The following is a 19,085-nucleotide window of genomic DNA, read 5'->3' on the forward strand; positions in this document are numbered from 1 at the left end:
TCACGGTGGGCCACGGGGCACGATGGGAATTAGTTTGTGTCTGTGCACGCACCTTGTTGCTGTTGGTCATTTGCATGTGAAAATGCCACATACAGCGGGCCTCAGTGTACAGCACTTGTGAAGGCCTACTACACTCCTGGAAATTGAAATAAGAACACCGTGGATTCATTGTCCCAGGAAGGAGAAACTTTATTGACACATTCCTGGGGTCAGATACATCACATGATCACACTGACAGAACCACAGGCACATAGACACAGGCAACAGAGCATGCACAATGTCGGCACTAGTACAGTGTATATCCACCTTTCGCAGCAATGCAGGCTGCTATTCTCCCATGGAGACGATCGTAGAGATGCTGGATGTAGTCCTGTGGAACGGCTTGCCATGCCATTTCCACCTGGCGCCTCAGTTGGACCAGCGTTCGTGCTGGACGTGCAGACCGCGTGAGACGACGCTTCATCCAGTCCCAAACATGCTCAATGGGCGACAGATCCGGAGATCTTGCTGGCCAGGGTAGTTGACTTACACCTTCTAGAGCACGTTGGGTGGCACGGGATACATGCGGACGTGCATTGTCCTGTTGGAACAGCAAGTTCCCTTGCCGGTCTAGGAATGGTAGAACGATGGGTTCGATGACGGTTTGGATGTACCGTGCACTATTCAGTGTCCCCTCGACGATCACCAGTGGTGTACGGCCAGTGTAGGAGATCGCTCCCCACACCATGATGCCGGGTGTTGGCCCTGTGTGCCTCGGTCGTATGCAGTCCTGATTGTGGCGCTCACCTGCACGGCGCCAAACACGCATACGACCATCATTGGCACCAAGGCAGAAGCGACTCTCATCGCTGAAGACGACACGTCTCCATTCGTCCCTCCATTCACGCCTGTCGCGACACCACTGGAGGCGGGCTGCACGATGTTGGGGCGTGAGCGGAAGACAGCCTAACGGTGTGCGGGACCGTAGCCCAGCTTCATGGAGACGGTTGCGAATGGCCCTCGCCGATACCCCAGGAGCAACAGTGTCCCTAATTTGCTGGGAAGTGGCGGTGCGGTCCCCTACGGCACTGCGTAGGATCCTACGGTCTTGGCGTGCATCCGTGCGTCGCTGCGGTCCGGTCCCAGGTCGACGGGTACGTGCACCTTCCGCCGACCACTGGCGACAACATCGATGTACTGTGGAGACCTCACGCCCCACGTGTTGAGCAATTCGGCGGTACGTCCACCCGGCCTCCCGCATGCCCACTATACGCCCTCGCTCAAAGTCCGTCAACTGCACATACGGTTCACGTCCACGCTGTCGCGGCATGCTACCAGTGTTAAAGACTGCGATGGAGCTCCGTATGCCACGGCAAACTGGCTGACACCGACGGCGGCGGTGCACAAATGCTGCGCAGCTAGCGCCATTCGACGGCCAACACCGCGGTTCCTGGTGTGTCCGCTGTGCCGTGCGTGTGATCATTGCTTGTACAGCCCTCTCGCAGTGTCCGGAGCAAGTATGGTGGGTCTGACACACCGGTGTCAATGTGTTCTTTTTTCCATTTCCAAGAGTGTATGTTACGGCGTAAAGTCGGCGCCGGCACACCAGTCGGGAACGACAGAGAAGAGAAGGCTGTGAGAAGAGGTCAGCCAATCGCACGCTGACCGACCTCCCTCCTGAATGATAACGCGGCAGCAGCGGCCCTTAGGTGAAGAGGATACAAGCGCTGCGCCCGACTGTTGGCAGCCCACTTCGATAGCAGCTTCAACGTTAGCCGCTTTGTTAGCCGACGCGTGGTAGCTTCTATCATTAGCTATCAATACGTAGCACAGACTTGTGTTTGTCTTTTCTGAAGAAGACTGATTATTTTGTGTGTCACCCTTTGCGATTGTGAGAACATTTATAGCCTTGATTCGTTTGATTTGTTTGGCTTTCAAATGCAGGACAATATGTTGTCAGTGATTGCATTCAGTGTCACAGATAGTGTAGCTAACTTGCTTAAAGAATCCCCTGAACTCTTTTCTGTAGGTTTAGGCAAGGCTAACAATTTTGTTGCACATATTACTATGAAAGATAATGCTCAGACAAAATTTTGGCTGGCCAGAACTGTTCCGATTGCATTACAGGACTATGTGGCTGCTGAACATTAAGAATTGAAAGACAGCGGGGCTATTGCTACCATACAAGCTAGTCAGTCGGTAATTCCACCGGTTTCGCTCCCCAAACCTTCAGGTCGCGTTCGCCTCTGTGTTGACTTTAACCAAAACTGTGATTCACACTTACCCACTGCCATGCCTAGAGGATCTCATGGACAGATTAGGCGATGGCTGCTACTATTCAAAAATTGATTGGCGTGACGCATATCTTCAAATACCACGAAATCAAGAATCTCAAACCTTGTGTGTTGTGAACACTGATTTTGACTTGTTTAAATGCTTGTGTTTGCATTTTGACAGTCCTTCCGCACCCGCCATTTTCCAACGTTATTTGGAACACCTGACTGCTCAAGTACCAAACTGTTCAAACTATTTGGACGATATTGTCGTAGCAGGTCGTACACCTGAAGAACACATTGCAAATTTGCTTTCTTTGTTTCGTGTGTTGTCTGATGCATGAATAAAGTGTAGACTGAACAAGTGTGATTTTTTTAAAACCTGAGTTGCAGTATCTTGGTCATGTCATAAACAGCCAAGGTGTACATCCTCTTTAGTCACATTTGTTAGCCATTCGTGACCTGCCAGTTCCTCGCAATGTCACAGAATTGCAGTCAGTCTTGGGGAAAATGAACTATTATATTCGATTTATATCGAATGCTGCACAAATCGCTGTTCCATTGCATCCCTTGCGTCGCAAGAAAGTTCCCTTTGTTTGGACAGATGAGTGCCAAGAAGCGCTTCAAAAGCTTAAAGATGCATTGCTTAGTGATCGATGCATGGATCACTTTGATCCTGACAAACCAATTCTGTTGCAAGTTGACGCTTCCTCTTATGGAATCGGTGCAGTGCTTTCGCTCAGGTTTGGTGATAGAGACAGGCCTATTGCTTTCGCATCAAAAGTGTCGTCCAAAGCTCAGTGTAACTGCCCCAACGTGATGCGCACACGTGTCGAATAGCTCTCGCTGTTTGTCTCTACCTCATATCAGAGACGTCGGGACCCTGGCAGATTCGCCCCCAGGCCCCCAGAGTGGAAGACTGGCGCGCTACCAACGAGCGTGTGGGCCGCCTTGGATACATCGCTATCTCCAGCAGGCAAAGCATCCAGAGCATCCGGCAGCAGGGCAATCCTGCGGCCAACCGTAGCACGTGGAGCCAAGTTTCCGTAGTTTAAAAATGGTGTGTTGTCGACCTACACAACATTAGTAATTTGGTTCATACTGGCATCAGCTATCCAGGGTTAAAATTTTGTGACACAATTTTTCTCCACTCTGTATGTTCCACTTTCTTTGGCCATCGGCTATCCTCCATTCTTTCGAGAGGTCCGTACCATTTTAAGCGTTTCATATCTGTGGTATCTACTACTGATTTATCGACGCCGTAGCCTCTATTTTGGTGCTGTATGGTTGTAAGTAGGCTGTTTGTTTTTATATTGGTAACGCCACGTAGCGCTCTGTATGAAAATCACTGGCTGTGCTGTGTGCAGTCTGTGGCTGGTTTGCATTGTTGGAATTCGATTGTAGTGTTGGGCAGTTGGAGGTGAGCCGCCAGCACTGGTGGATGTGGGGAGAGAGATGGCGGAATTTTGAGAGCGGACGATCTGGATGTGTGTCCATCAGAAAGAGTAAATTTGTAATATTGGATATCATGGACTGATATATATATATATATATATATATATATAACTGTTTGGTCCTTTTTGTTATTCCAAAGTACCGAGTGAATTGTCGTGTGGCCCTTCTACCCTGCCCTGTTTTATTATTTATGTCTTTTTCAGTTTGATGACATCATAACTCACAGGTTCTTAAAAGGTTTACATTCCCTGATTCTACTGGCTTCAGAACCACTATGGTACTGTCGCCAGCCTTCAGATCTTCGGTTTTTGTCATGATTATTGTGAGGCTCCATCTTTCATAATTCTCTTGTAAATCCCAAAGCATGTGCTCAGCATCATCCTGGTCTCCTGCTACGATGACCTGGTCATCAGCGATGAGAAATGTGTGTAGGATTTCATCCCTCACAAGGACGCCTATGCCTCCACATTTGTTCTTCCTGGCTTTAAATGCATCCTCCTCATAGATTTTAAATAGCGCCAGTGCTATAGCACACCCTTCACGCAGTCCTTTTGATTCTTTCTTTTAAGATTCTCCCATATAATCACGCTACTGATGGCATCATACTTACACCCCAGTAATTTCACTATCCTGTCTAGTCACTTTCTTATAGACAGGAGTAATAATAGGCTTTCTCCATTCCTTGGGTACCTCGTCCCCTTCCGAAAGCTTAACATACAGCTTGGCCAAGATATTATACACAATCCTAGGAGCCGCCTTTATTGATTCTATGTTTATTGCACCTCGACCCAGGACCCATGTGGTTCATTGCTTTACACATTTCTTGCGAGATTATTGGTCGTGGACATGGACCTTCATCTTCTTCCTTCAAATCTAACGTCTCTTGTATAGGTTTCTTTCTCTTCTCCGTGAGCAGGGCTTTCTAATACTTTACTCACTACTTCATGGTTATCATAGTCATCCCAGCAGTATTTTTGTTTCCAACTCTCATCATCTTCACGTTATACTTCCACGTTCTATTTGCTCTAGTACCACCAAAGTTTTCTTCTACATCCTCTCCAACTTTCTCCCACGCCTCATTTCTTACTTTAGTAATGGCCCTTCGTGCTTTTTCCCATTTAGCTCCACATGTTTGAAGGTCATAATCAAGCCCAGTTCTCAGCCATTTATTGTAGGGCTCATTTCTCACCTTCACCAATTCCTCAACTATCTTATTCCACCATCGGTTCAACTTCTACATACATACCCCGCAATCCACCATACTCTGCGTGGCGGAGGGTACCTCGTACCACAACTAGCATCTTCTCTCCCTGTTCCACTCCCAAACAGAACGAGGGAAAAATGACTGCCTATATGCCTCTGAACGAGCCCTAATCTCTCTTGTCTTACCTTTGTGGTCTTTCCGCGAAATGCAGTCAGCCTCAAATGCTGGTTCTCTAATTTCCTCAGTAGCGATTCACGAAAAGAACGCCTCCTTTCCTCTAGAGACTCCCACCCGAGTTCCTGAAGCATTTCCGTAACACTCGCGTGATGATCAAACCTACCAGTAACAAATCTAGCAGTTCACCTCTGAATTGCTTCTATGTCCTCCGTCAATCCGACCTAATAGGGATACCAAACGCTCGAGCAGTACTCAAGAATAGTTCGTACTAGTGTTTTATAAGCGGTCTCCTTTACAGATGAACCACATCTTCCCAAAATTCTACCAATGAACCGAAGACGAATATCCGCCTTCCCCACAACTGCCATTACATGCTTGTCCCACTTCATATCGCTCTGCAATGTTACGCCCAAATATTTAATCGACGTGACTGTGTCAATCGCTACACTGCTAATGGAGTATTCAAACATTACGGGATTCTATTTCCTATTCATCTGCATAAATTTACATTTATCTATATTTAGAGTTAGCTGCCATTCTTTCCACCAATCACAAATCCTGTCCAAGTCGTCTTGTATTCTCCTACAGTCACTCAACGACGACACCTTCCCGTACACCACAGCATCATCAGCAAAAAGCCACACATTGCTATCCACCCTATCCAAAAGATCATTTATGTAGATAGAAAACAACAGCGGACCTACCACACTTACCTGGGGCACTCCAGATGATACCCTCACCTCCGATGAACACTCACCATCCAGGACAACGTACTGGGTTCTATTACTTAAGAAGTCTTCGAGCCACTCACATATTTGGGAACCAATCCCAAATGCTCGTACCTTAGTTAGGAGTCTGCGTGGGGCACCGAGTCAAACGCTTTCCGGAAGTCAAGGAATATGGCATCTTTCTGATGCCCTTCATCCATGTTTCTCAATATATCATTTGAAAAAAGGGCGAGTTGAGTTTCGCAGGAGCGATGCTTTCTAAAGCCGTGCTGATGCATGGACAGCAACTTCTCTGTCTCAAGGAAATTCATTATATTCGAACTGAGAATATGTTCGAGAATCGTGCAACAAACCGATGTTGAGGATACTGGTCTGTAATTTTGAGGATCCGTCCTTCTACCCTTCTTATATGCAGGCGTCACCTGCGCTTTTTTTCAGTCGCTCGGCACTTCACGTTGGGCAAGAGATTAGCGATAAATGGAAGATAAGTAAGGAGCCAATGCAGTAGAATACTCTCTGTAAAACCGAATTGGAATCGCATTAGGACCTGGCGATTTATTTATTTTCAACCCATTCAGCTGCTTCAGAACCCCAGGGATGTCTATCACTATGTCCTCCATACGGGAATCTGAACGAGACTCAAACGGCGGTATGTTTGTACGATTGTCCTTCGTGAAAGATTTCTCAAATGCTAAATTTAAAATGACAGCTTTCGTTTTGCTGTCTTCCGTTGCCAGGCCAGACTGATCAGCGAGTGACTGGATGGAAGCCTTCGACCCGCTTACCGGTTTTACGTAAGACCAGAATTTCATTGGGTTTTCAGCAAGATCTTTTGCTAAGGTATGACGGTGGTAGTGGTTGAATACTTCGCGCATCGCTCTTTTTACAGCAGCACGAATGTCTACTAACTTTTGCCTGTCCTCATTCTCCCGATCTTTCTTGAACCGCGAGTGCAACTGTCTTTGCTTACTGAGCATTCTCCGAATTGCGCTGTTAAACCACGGTGCGTCTTTTCCGTCCGTAACCCACTTTTTCGGCACATACTTGTCCAATGCGTGATTTACAATGTGTTTAAAATTCGCCCATAATTCTTCCACGTCCATCGTACCGGAAGTAAATGAAGTCGATTCATTTACTAAGGCCGGCCGCTTGTGGCAGAGCGGTTCTAGGCGCTTCAGTCTGGAACCGCACGACCGCTACGGTCGCAGGTTCGAATCCTGCCTCGGACACGGATGTGTGTGATGTCCTTAGGTTAGTTAGGTATAAGTAGTTCTAAGTTCTAGGGGACTGATGGCCTGAGATGTTAAGTCCCATAGTGCTCAGAGCCAAGCCATTTACTAAGTGGGATGCTAACAACTGCTTATCTGCTCTTTCTAGTAAGAATACTCTCCTAGCCTTCTTGACAGACTTTTTAACTTTCGTAACCATAGTCGTAATGACAACATCATGATCACTAATCCTTGTCTCAACACTGATACCGTTGATGAGTTCTGGTCTGTTCGTGGCTACCAGATCTAAAATATTTCCATTACGCGTTGGCTGTCGATTTAGCAGCTCAAGACAGTTTTCGGATAATGTGTTCAAAAGTAATTTACACGACGGCTTGTCTGTACCACCTATAATGAATCCATAGACATCCCAATCTACAGGGTGTTACAAAACGGCACGGCCAAACTTTCAGGAAACATTCCTCACACACAAAGAAAGAAAATATGTTATGTGGACATGTGTCCGGAAACGCTTACTTTCCATGTTAGAGCTCATTTTATTACTTCTCTTCAAATCACATTAATCATGGAATGGAAACACACAGCAACAGAACGTACCAGCGTGACTTCAAACACTTTGTTACAGGAAATGTTCAAAATGTCCTCCGTTAGCGAGGATACGTGCATCCACCCTCCGGCGCATGGAATCCCTGATGCGCTGATGCAGCCCTTGAGAATGGCGTATTGTATCACAGCCGTCCACAATACGAGCACGAAGAGTCTCTACATTTGGTACCGGGGTTGCGTAGACAAGAGCTTTCAAATGCCCCCATAAATGAAAGTCAAGGGGGTTGAGGTCAGGAGAGCGTCTAGACCATGGAATTGGTCCGCCTCTACCAGTCCATCGGTCACCGAATCTGTTGTTGAGAAGCGTACGAACACTTCGACTGAAATGTGCAGGAGCTCCATCGTGCATGAACCACATGCTGTGTCGTACTTGTAAAGGCACATGTTCTAGCAGCACAGGTAGAGTATCCCGTATGAAATCATGATAACGTACTCCATTGAGGTGGAAGAACATGGGGCCCAGTCAAGACATTACCAACAATCCCTGCCCAAACGTTCACAGAAAATCCTCAGCCCACACATATTGATGGAGAAAATTTACAATTTGATCACGTTGGAATGAAGCCTCATCCGTAAAGAGAACATTTGCACTGAAATGAGGATTGACACATTGTTGGATGAACCATTCGCAGAAGTGTACCCGTGGAGGCCAATCAGCTGCTGATAGTGCCTGCACACGCTGTACATGGTACGGAAACAACTTGTTCTCCTGTAGCACTCTCCATACAGTGATGTGGTCAACGTTACCTTGTACAGCAGCAACTTCTCTGACGCTGACGTTAGGGTTATCGTCAACTGCACAAAGAATTGCCTCGTCGATTGTAGGTGTCCTCGTCGTTCTAGGTCTTCCCCAGTCGCGAGTCATAGGCTGGAATGTTCCGCGCTCCCTAAGACGCCGATCAATTGCTTCGAACATCTTCCTGTCGGGACACCTTCGTTCTCAAATCTGTCTCGATACAAACGTACCGCGCCACGGCTATTGCCCCGTGCTAATCCATACATCAAATGGGCATCTGCCAACTACGCATTTGTAAACATTGCACTGAATGCAAAACCACGTTTGTGATGAACACTAACCTGTTGATGCTACGTACTGATGTGCTTGATGCTAGTACTGTAGAGCAATGAGTCGTATGTCAACACAAGCACCGAAGTCAACATTACCTTGGGCCAACTGGCGGGGAATCGAGGAAGTAAAGTACGTACTGACGAAACTAAAATGAGCTCTAACATGGAAATTAAGCGTTTCCAGACACATGTCCACATAACATCTTTTCTTTATTTGTGTGTGAGGAATGTTTCCTGAGAGTTTGGCCGTACCTTTTTGTAACACCCTGTATACCTCCGACTAATATAGCATGACCCGCGTACTTCTACGATACAGAGTGTAGACTCCCTTTGAATGATTCTAGAACTGTCACGGTGGAACCTGGTGGCCGGCAATAACACCCAACAATTATCTTTATTTCTCCCACCCCTGCTAAACGTGTCCAGATAACTTCACAATCACACTCTACTTCGACCTCAGTAGACACAATATTTTTGACAACCGCAATGAAGACACCACCTCCTACGGTGTCTAATCTGTCTTTCCGATACACGTTCCAACCCTCACTAAATATTTCAGAACTTCCTATCTCAGGGTTCAGCCAGGTCTCAGTAGCGAGAATATTTTGCGCGCCACACGCTTCCTGGAGGGCAGTAAATTCAGGAAATTTCTTCCGAACACTCTGAAAATTTACTGCTGATATCTTGATAGCTGAAGTGTCTTTACACTGAGCGGGTCCTGATTTCCCTGCCTGCACGTCGACTGGTGAGTGTTCATCAGGGCACCTCGCACTACTGCCTAGCCTAGAAAACCCCCATGTGCACGCCTCAAGTACTCTGCTACCCGAGTAGCCGCTTCCTTTGTATAGTGCACCCCTGACCTATCTAGGGGCGTCCTATAATTCCCCACCCAATGGCGCAAGTCTAGAAATCTGCAGCCAAGACCGTCACAGAGTCGACGAAGCCTCTGGTTGAGACCCTGCACTCGGCTCCAAACCAAAGGACCCCGATCCACTCTGGGATCGATGCTGCAAATAGAGAGCTTTGCTTGCACCCCGCGTGCGAGGCCAGCGGGCTTCACCAAATCCGCCAGCCGCCTGTACGAACTGAGGATCGCCTCAGAACCCAAGCGTCAGGCATCACCGGTGCCGACGTGAGCAACTACTTGCAGACGACTGCAACCCGTACGCTCGATAGCCGCAGGCAAGGCCGCCTCCACATCTTGGATGAGGCTCCCCGGCAGACAAACCGAGTGCACGTTGGAATTCTTTCCAGCCCTGTACGCTATTTCCCTAAGGGGCTCCATCACCCGCCTAACGTTGGAGCTCCCAATAACCAGCAATTTCTTTTCCCAATTTTGTTTCTTCCCCAGAGATTCAAAGGCCGCCTCATGTTTCATTGATTTACCAGACTGATACATATTGTCTGCGGTATGATCCTTAATAAGCGATGGCCTTCTGCCAGTATAAACTGATAGCGGACGCGTGTTGAATCTTCCTACAGACTTAACAGATTATACTGGGCCTCCAAAGACTCCACACTTGCCAACTTTTTCACCTGCTTCTTCTTTCCATCTAAAGGAAAAATAGTTCCTTGACAGCAGTAGGTAATGGTCTGATTACCATTCGAGGTCCCATAAAACTCTCACGTCTTTAATAAATAGCCTTGTTTTCTGCTGTATTATCAGGTAGTGAATTATTGGTCCTAACTTACGAGTCGATTGTTCCCACCTATATTGATGTATTGACTTATGCCTAAACCATCCACTCATTATCTTCAAAGCATTTTGCTAGCATAAGTCTAGTAGCCTGTCGCCATTGTCATTTAACACATTTTTCCTATAGTGAGCAACAATGGGGGTTGTTACTTCTCTACCCAGTACGTGCGTTCATGTCCCCTATAACTAAAATTTCTTTTCGATCACTTACCTTTTCCAATTCTCCCGTCAGTTCCCCATAAAAATTTCTTTTTCCTCCATCTTAGCTTCATCGTTTGCTGCAAAAATGTTAAAATGTGTGGGAATACTTAAGGGTCCAAACTGCTGAGGTCATCGGTTCCTAGACTTACACACTACTTAAACTAACTTATGCTAAGAACAACACATACACCCATGCCCGAGGGAGGACTCGAACCTCCGGCGGGAGGGGTCGCGCAATCCGTTCAGATGGTTCAGATGGCTCTGAGCACTATGGGACTTAACATCTGAGGTCATCAGTCTCCTAGACTTAGAACTACTTAAACCTAACTAACTAAAGGACATCACACACATCCATGCCCGAGGCAGGATTCGAACCTGCGACCGTAGCAGTCGTGCGGTTCCAGGCTGAAGCGCCTACAACCGCTCGGCCACAAATGCCGGCCGCAATCCGTGACATGGCGCCTCAAACCGCGCAGCTCATTTGCTGCATACACTGCCATGATCGCAACTGAGTGGCTTAATAATTCTATTTGCAACTGCATCCTATCACGAACCTGATTTCAGGATTTTATATCTTTCTTGCGTTTTTACTCAATAGCTATGGAGACTCCACTTCTGATACTCTCCTCTTGAGGCACCTCACCGTTCTTCTGTACTTTTGCCCTTTATCTTTGTTTCAGTTAGGGCTACTGTGTCCATTTTCTATTTCCTTACTTCATTAAAAACTTCTTCAGTTTTTGTGAGAATCCACTGGATGTCCCATTTACCGATATTCATTGTCCTTGTACGTGCCAACCTTCGTTCAGAAAGACCAACGTGTCTGAGGCTATTTTGACAGGAAATATTGCCCTCTAATTTTTTTGCAGGTGACAGGGTACAGGCCTGACGTCCCAACACCCATTAGCTGCATAACACATATCCACTGTACACTACGGATTGCCCAGGAGGTACATTACTCATGTCTTCTTGGTTTTGAATGTATGATTTGTGGACAGAACTGACTTGCATCTTCAGTCTTCAAATTCTGACACTTCACCTTATACCAGTGGACATGACTCACGATTTTATCCTTTTCAGGTATTGACATCCTGAACAGGCCCCAGTGCCCTTTTCCAACATTTGCCTTCACCACATTCCCTCTGTAATATATTATAATTTCTTTGCATCATTAAAATATGCATAAGAGCCAAAGAAATTGGTACAACTGCCTAATATCAGTAGGGTCTCCGCGAGCACGCAGAAGTGCCGCAACACGACGTGGCATGGACTCGACTAACGTCTGAAATAGTGATGGAGGGAACTGACACCATGAGCCCAGCAGGGCTGTCCATAAATCCGTAAGAGTACAAGGAAGTGGAGATCTCTTCTGAACAGCACATTGCAAGACATCCCAGGTGTGCTCAATAATGTTCATGTCTGGGGAGTTTGGTGGCTGGCAGAAGTGTTTAAACTCAGAAAAGTGTACCTGGAGCCACTCAATAGCAATTCTGGACGTGCGGGGTGTCCCGTAGCCCTGCTGGAATTGTCCAAGTCCGTCGGAATGCATAATGGACATGAATGAATGTAGGTGATTAAACAGGATGATTACATACGTGTCACATGTCAGAGTCGTATGTAGATGTATCAGGGGTCCCATATCACACTAACTGCACACGCCCCACACCATTACAGAGCCTCCAACAGCTTGAACAGTTCCCAGTTGACATGCGGGGTCCATGGATTCATGAGGTTGTCTCCATACCCATGTGTGTGTATGTGTATTGAACCGGGGACCTAGAAACGACAGAGGGGGTTTGTCCCACCGTAGCTCTCAGTAGTTCACAAACCCACAACAAGCGACAGCAGTCTACCCACCCCACCAATGTCCCACACCGAACGCAGGGTTATTGTGCGGTTCGGCCTCCAGTGGTCATTCGTCCTGTTGTGCTTCCATTCATGAATGGCGTTCCAGGAGGTGTTCTCCAAAAGATAATGCTTGCCCATATACAGGTATTGTAAGCCAATATGATTACAGAGTGTTGACATGTTGCCTCGGCCTGCTTGATCACCAGATCTGTCTCCAACCGAGCACATATGGGACATCAACTGACAACAGCTCCAGCGTTATCCACAACTAGCATTAACTATTCATGTATTGACCGACCAAGTGTAACAGGCATAGATCTCCAACCATCATACTGACATCCGGCATCTGTGCAACATTCTTCCTGTTACACCCGTTATTAATCTACCAGCATTTAACATCTGCAATAGCTTATGTTGCATTTACGGTTACCTGTGACCTTGCAATGTTAATAGCCTATTTACGTTACCTAGACAAATGTATTTCCGAAATTTCATTACCCTACATTACTTATTTTTTCGCGTTGCAATTTTTCCCGCAGTGTAAAATGTGTAATCGAGGAAGCACACTGCCTGCTTCATTTAGGAGAAACACATCTTTTCAGTGACAGAGACAGACGTCCAGATGCCTGGTGTGCCACAAAACGCTTGTTTCTGCAAAGAAATACAGTTTAGAGCGTCATTACGCTCCCCATCATGCAGTAGATTACCATCGAATACAAAGGGATAGTCACAAGTAACTAGTTTCCAATTTAAAGGGAACAAACAGGAAGATGTAAGTTAAAAAATATTGTGATTTAGAATTTATTTAGAATTGGAAAAAATTTTTACTGCTGTAATGCATTTATTCATTTGAATTAAATGCTGCTGAAAACGTAAAAGAAGCTATAATTTCTGCAAGCTAAGAAGTAGATAACATCATAGCGCTGATTCGCAAATCGTTCTCTTTCGGACCTCTCTCTGAATCATGTCTGGTAGCACTAGCAGAATGCATAGGTCCAAGGGAATTAGTAATTTTATTCAAAGCGTTTATCTCTCAGAGCAAACGGTGCCCTGCGAATCCTGACTTGGTGGCACAACTCACTAATAAAACTCAGAGTTTCACAGCTTCTTCACTCGCATTCGATGACAGCACAGATAAATTCGAACGTGGTGTGGACAGGCAACTGCAACTTATGGAGAAGCTGCTAGAAATGGTACCCCTGGATTACATGACAACAAAGCTGATATTTCCGAGGCCGATGTGAGTCTGTGGACAGCATGAACGTGGCCGTTGGACAGTCTTCATTTTGAAGCCACAAACGCCAAAATGGGTGGGCATTTGTAAGGCTTTGGCACTTTCGTAACAAATTGTCTGAGGAGCATCTTTGTGAAGGAAATATGCGGTATAAACTGTTTCAATTATCAGGAAGCAACGTGACCTAAAATTGTGGAACTTCTTCGTATAATGCACACTGTCGTGAAGTGTGTGAATTTTGTATGAAGGCAAGGTGCAACCATCGTAAGATCAACATCCGCATCTACATCTACATACATACTCCACAATCCACCATACGGTGCGTGGAGGAGGGTACCTCGTACCACAACTAGCATCTTACCTCCGTTCCACACCCAAACAGAACGAGGGAAAAATGACTGACTATATGCCTCTGAACGAGCCCTAATCTCTTATCTTACCTTTGTGGTCTTTCCGCGAAATGTAGGTTGGCGGCAGTAAAACTGTACTGCAGTCAGCCTCAAATGCTGGTTCTCTAAATTTCCTCAGTAGCGATTCACGAAAAGAACGCCTCCTTTCGTCTAGAGACACCCAACCTAGTTTCTGAAGCATTTCCGTAACACTCGTGTGATGATCAAACCTACCAATAACGAATCTAGCAGCCCGCCTCTGAATTGCTTCTATGTCCTCCCTCAATCTGACCTGATAGGGATCCCAAACGCTCGAGCAGTACTCAAGAATAGGTCGTATTATTGTTTTATAAGCGTTCTCCTTTACAGATGAACCACATCTTCCCAACATTCTACCAATGAACCGAAGACGACTATCCGCCTTCCCCACAACTGCCATTACATGCTTGTCCCACTTCATATCGCTCTGCAATGTTACGCCCAAATATTTAATCGACGTGACTGTGTAAATCGCTACACTACTAATGGAGTATTCAAACATTGCGAGATTCTTTTTCCTATTCATCTGCATTAATTTACATTTATCTATATTTAGAGTTAGCTGCCATTTTTTCCACCAATCACAAAATCTGTCCAAGTCATTTTGTATCCTCCTACAGTCACTCAACGACGACACTTTCCCGTACACCACAGCATCAACAGCAAAAAGCCGCACATTGCTATCCACCCTATCCAAAAGATCATTTATGTAGATAGAAAACAACAGCGGACCTACCACACTTACCTGGGGCACTCCAGATGATACCCTCACCTCCGATAAACACTCACCATCGAGGACAACGTACTGGGTTCTATTACTTAAGAAGTCTTCGAGCCACTCACATATTTGGGAACCAATCGCAAACGCTCGTACCTTAGTTAGGAGTCTGCAGTGGGGCACCGAGTCAACGCTTTCCGGAAGTCAAGGAATATGGCATCCGTCTGATGCCCTTCATCCATGTTTCTCAAGATATCATGTGAAAAAAGGGCGAGTTGAGTTTCGCAGGAGCGATGCTTTCTAAAGCCGTGCTGATGCATGGACAGCAACTTCTCTGTCTCAAGGAAATTCATTATATTCGAACTGAGAATATGTTCGAGAATCGTGCAACAATCCGATGTTAAGGATATTGGTCTGTAATTTTGAGGATCCGTCCTTCTACCCTTCTTATATGCAGGCGTCACCTGCGCTTTTTTCCAGTCACTCGGGCCTTTACGTTAGGCAAGAGATTCGCGATAAATGCAAGCTAAGTAAGGAGCCAATGCAGTAGAGTACTCTCTGTAAAACCGAATTGGAATCCCATCAGGACCTGGCGATTTATTTATTTTCAACCGATTCAGCTGCTTCAGAACCCCAGGGATGTCTATCACTATGTCCTCCATACGGGAATCTGTAAGAGATTCAAACGGCTGTATGTTTGTACGATCCTCCTGCGTGAAAGATTTCTCAAATGCTAAATTTAAAATTTCAGCTTTCGTTTTGCTGTCTTCCGTTGCCAGGCCAGACTGATCAGTGAGTGACTGGATGGAAGCCTTCGATCCGCTTACCGATTTTACGTAAGACCAGTATTTCTTTGGGTTTTCAGCAAGATCTTTTCCTAAGGTATGACGGTAGTAGTGGTTGTATGCTTCGCGCATCGCTCTTTTTACAGCAGCACGAATCTCTATTAACTTTTGCCTGTCCTCATTCTCCCGATCTTTCTTGTACCGCGAGTGCAACTGTCTTTGCTTACTGAGCTTCTCCGAATTGCGCTGTTAAACCACGGTCGGTGTTTTCCGTCCGTAACCCACTTTTTCGGCACATACTTGTCCAATGCGTGATTTACAATGTGTTTAAAATTTGCCCATAATTCTTCCACGTCCATCGTACTGGAAGTAAATGAAGTCGATTCATTTACTAAGTGGGATGCTAACAACTGCTTATCTGCTCTTTCTAGTAAGAATACTCTCCTAGCCATCTTGACCGACTTTTTAACTTTCATAACCATAGTCGTAATGACAACATCATGATCACTAATCCCTGTCTCAACACTGACACCGTCGATGAGGTCTGGTCTGTTCGTGGCTACCAGACCTAAAATATTTCCATTACGCGTTGGCTGTCGATTTAGCTGCTCAAGACATTTTTCGGATAATGTGTTCAAAAGTAATTCACACGACGGCTTGTCTGTACCACCTGTAATGAATCCATAGACATCCCAGTCTATACTAGGTAGGTTGAAGTCGCCTCCTATTAATATTGCATGATCCGGGTACTGCTGCGGTACAGAGTGTAGACTCCCTTTTAATGATTTTAGAACTGTCACGGTGGAACCTGGTGGCCGGTAATAACACCCAACAATTAACTTTATTTCTCCTAGCCCTGTTAAACGTGTCCAGATAACTTCACAATCACACTCTACTTCGACCTTAGTAGACACAATATTTTTGTCAACTACAATGAAGACTCCACCTCCTACGGTGTCTAATCTGTCTTTCCGATACACGTTCCAACCATCACTAAATATTTCATAGCTTCCTATCTCAGGGTTCAGCCAGGTCTCAGTAGCGAGAATATTTTGCGCGCCACACGCTTCCTGGAGGGCAGTAAATTCAGGAACTTTATTCCGAACACTCTGAAAATTTACTGCTAATATCTTGATAGCTGAAGTGTCTTTACACTGAGCGCTTCCTGATTTCCCTGCCTGCACGTCGACTGGTGAGTGTTCATCAGGACGCCTCGCACTACTGCCTAGCCTAAAAAAAAACCATGTGCACGCCACAAGTATTTGCTACCCGAGTAGCCGCTTCCTTTGTGTAGTGCACCACTGACCTTTCTAGGGGCGTCCTACAATGCCCCACCCAATAGCGCAAGTCTAGAAATCTGCAGCCAAGACCGTCACAGAGTCGACGAAGCCTCTGGTTGAGACCTTCCACTCGGCTCCAAACCAAAGGACTCCGATCCACTCTGGGAACGATGCTGCGAATACAGAGCTCTGCTTGCACCCCGCGTGCGAGGCCAGCAGTCTTCACCAAATCCGCCGGCCGCCTGTACGAACTGAGGATCGCCTCAGAACCCAAGCGACAGGCACAATTGGCGCCGACGTGAGCAACTACTTGCAGACGACTGCACCCCGTACGCTCGATAGCCGCAGGCAAGGCCGCCCCACATCTTGGATGAGGCCCCCCGGCAGACAAACCGAGTGCACGTTGGAATTCTTTCCAGCCCTGTACGCTATTTCCCTAAGGGGCTCCATCACCCGGGTTTCTCTGAGATACTGAAGCCGAGTGCAGAGACATACTTTATCTCTGCACTGTTCGGTTGACCAGCAGAAGTAAGGTTCTTTATTTTTATTATTATTGTAATTTGTGAGTAATTTACCACATCTCGTACATTACCAACAACGCCCTCTGCATAAAATTTTGCCATCTGAGACCGTAATGAACCTGTGCTAGCATTTACATTTTCGTTGTAACCGAAGTGTTGGAAGCTAAGTCACTTTTTCATGTTCATGAATAATTGGAAATCACTGGATCCATGTCTGTGCTGTACGGAGGATGTTCAAAATTTCACGTTTGCCCTGGCACTACAGTTCTTGTGATTGGAGAACATAGTATGGCTGAGCATTGTTGCACAAAGGCACATCACCATTAGTCAAGAGATAGCATTATGAATGGCTATTTCAGTTTTCTTAATGTCTCATAGTAACTAATTGTGCTTCCACACTCCATAAAATCCACAAACAAGATTCTTTTAGCGCCCTATGAAAGCGTAAGCATAACCTTTGACGCGCTTTCTTTAGTTTGTTGCGCTAGGAGGGATGGCTCCACACAACTGACTGGGGTTTCGTCTACACATTAATGCAAGGGCCCACCTTTCGTTACGATTCTGCCGCTGCCAACCGACGGCATGGTGAAGAGATGCCAGGGCTGTACTTGAGTTAAGTAGCTTTAATTCAACATGGTACCACGGTACTATAGGTTTTAATTTTAATGAGGATTGTGCCTTACTCTGGCATGTTATAGTAATTTTATGCTTCTGAAGAAGGTTAGATTAATTTAGCCAAAACCTGGTAAAGACCAGAAAATTTGCGCAACTGAGGCTGTTTCTTCAATATATTATTGTTCCACACTGTAACGAAAAGGTAAGTCCAGAGAAGCTGCCATCAATTAGGTTCAGTCGTTCTCAGTAATAGGGTAGAGGGGTTTTTGGAACAAAGTGCATTGTTGCCAGATGTATACAAGATGGCGGGAATGACATCATCCAAAATGGAGGCCTGTAGACTTGGCAACAGCGAATGACATCATCCAAGATGCCGGCCGTGGAGCCAGCTGATGAAGCGAGTACCGTTATCGAAGATGGCGGCTTTTGGCGTGAAAGTGCCACACCCCATCCCCCTGGCAGGAAGTTTGAATTTTGGCGGGAAATTGAATTATGTCCTTCTACAAGTCACCTGGCAGCCCTTGCCCCCTCTTTCCGACTTAATGCATGATGGTGTGTTATCCTCTTGGAAAATGGCCAGGGATTTCGAATTTTGGAAGGAATTTTGCTCTAAGAGCTTACTCATGCAGCTGATCGGAGTTAGTATGGTGTTGCCCCCACTATAGACTATTCACGATGTCATTCAATTCGAATATAATTTTTTAAAATTTGTTTAAATTTGTTATCTACCTACAGCAGTAGCGGCTTAGTGTGGTGTTACCAACACAAAAGACTGAGATATAAGTGCTTGTTGAGCTGTCAGTGTGGAAGGAGCATGTGTTTAATTAGCGAGATGTTGGTGCCAGACAGGGGAAGTTTTAATAGCTGTATTACATGCACTCATTCAGCCAAGGAGTGCATCCACAGCTCACTGCACGAAGAATGGAAGCGAGTATTAATGCTTGAAAATATGAAGAGGAATAATACGATTCTGCAAATAAATGCTTTGCATCGAGATGCATTAAAGATGAATTACTCAGCGCATGGAAACACCTGTCTCTGCT

General features: G+C 45.9%; 1 protein-coding gene across 1 annotated transcript in view; it reads right to left on the minus strand.

The window, feature by feature from the left end:
- Window positions 1-19,085, minus strand: part of LOC126188687 (facilitated trehalose transporter Tret1-2 homolog) — a 101,951-nt gene that overhangs the window by 58,190 nt on the left and 24,676 nt on the right. The gene's annotated exons all lie outside the window — the stretch shown is intronic.

This window comes from Schistocerca cancellata, chromosome 5 (assembly GCF_023864275.1).
Source record: "Schistocerca cancellata isolate TAMUIC-IGC-003103 chromosome 5, iqSchCanc2.1, whole genome shotgun sequence".
NCBI lineage: Eukaryota > Metazoa > Arthropoda > Insecta > Orthoptera > Acrididae > Schistocerca > Schistocerca cancellata.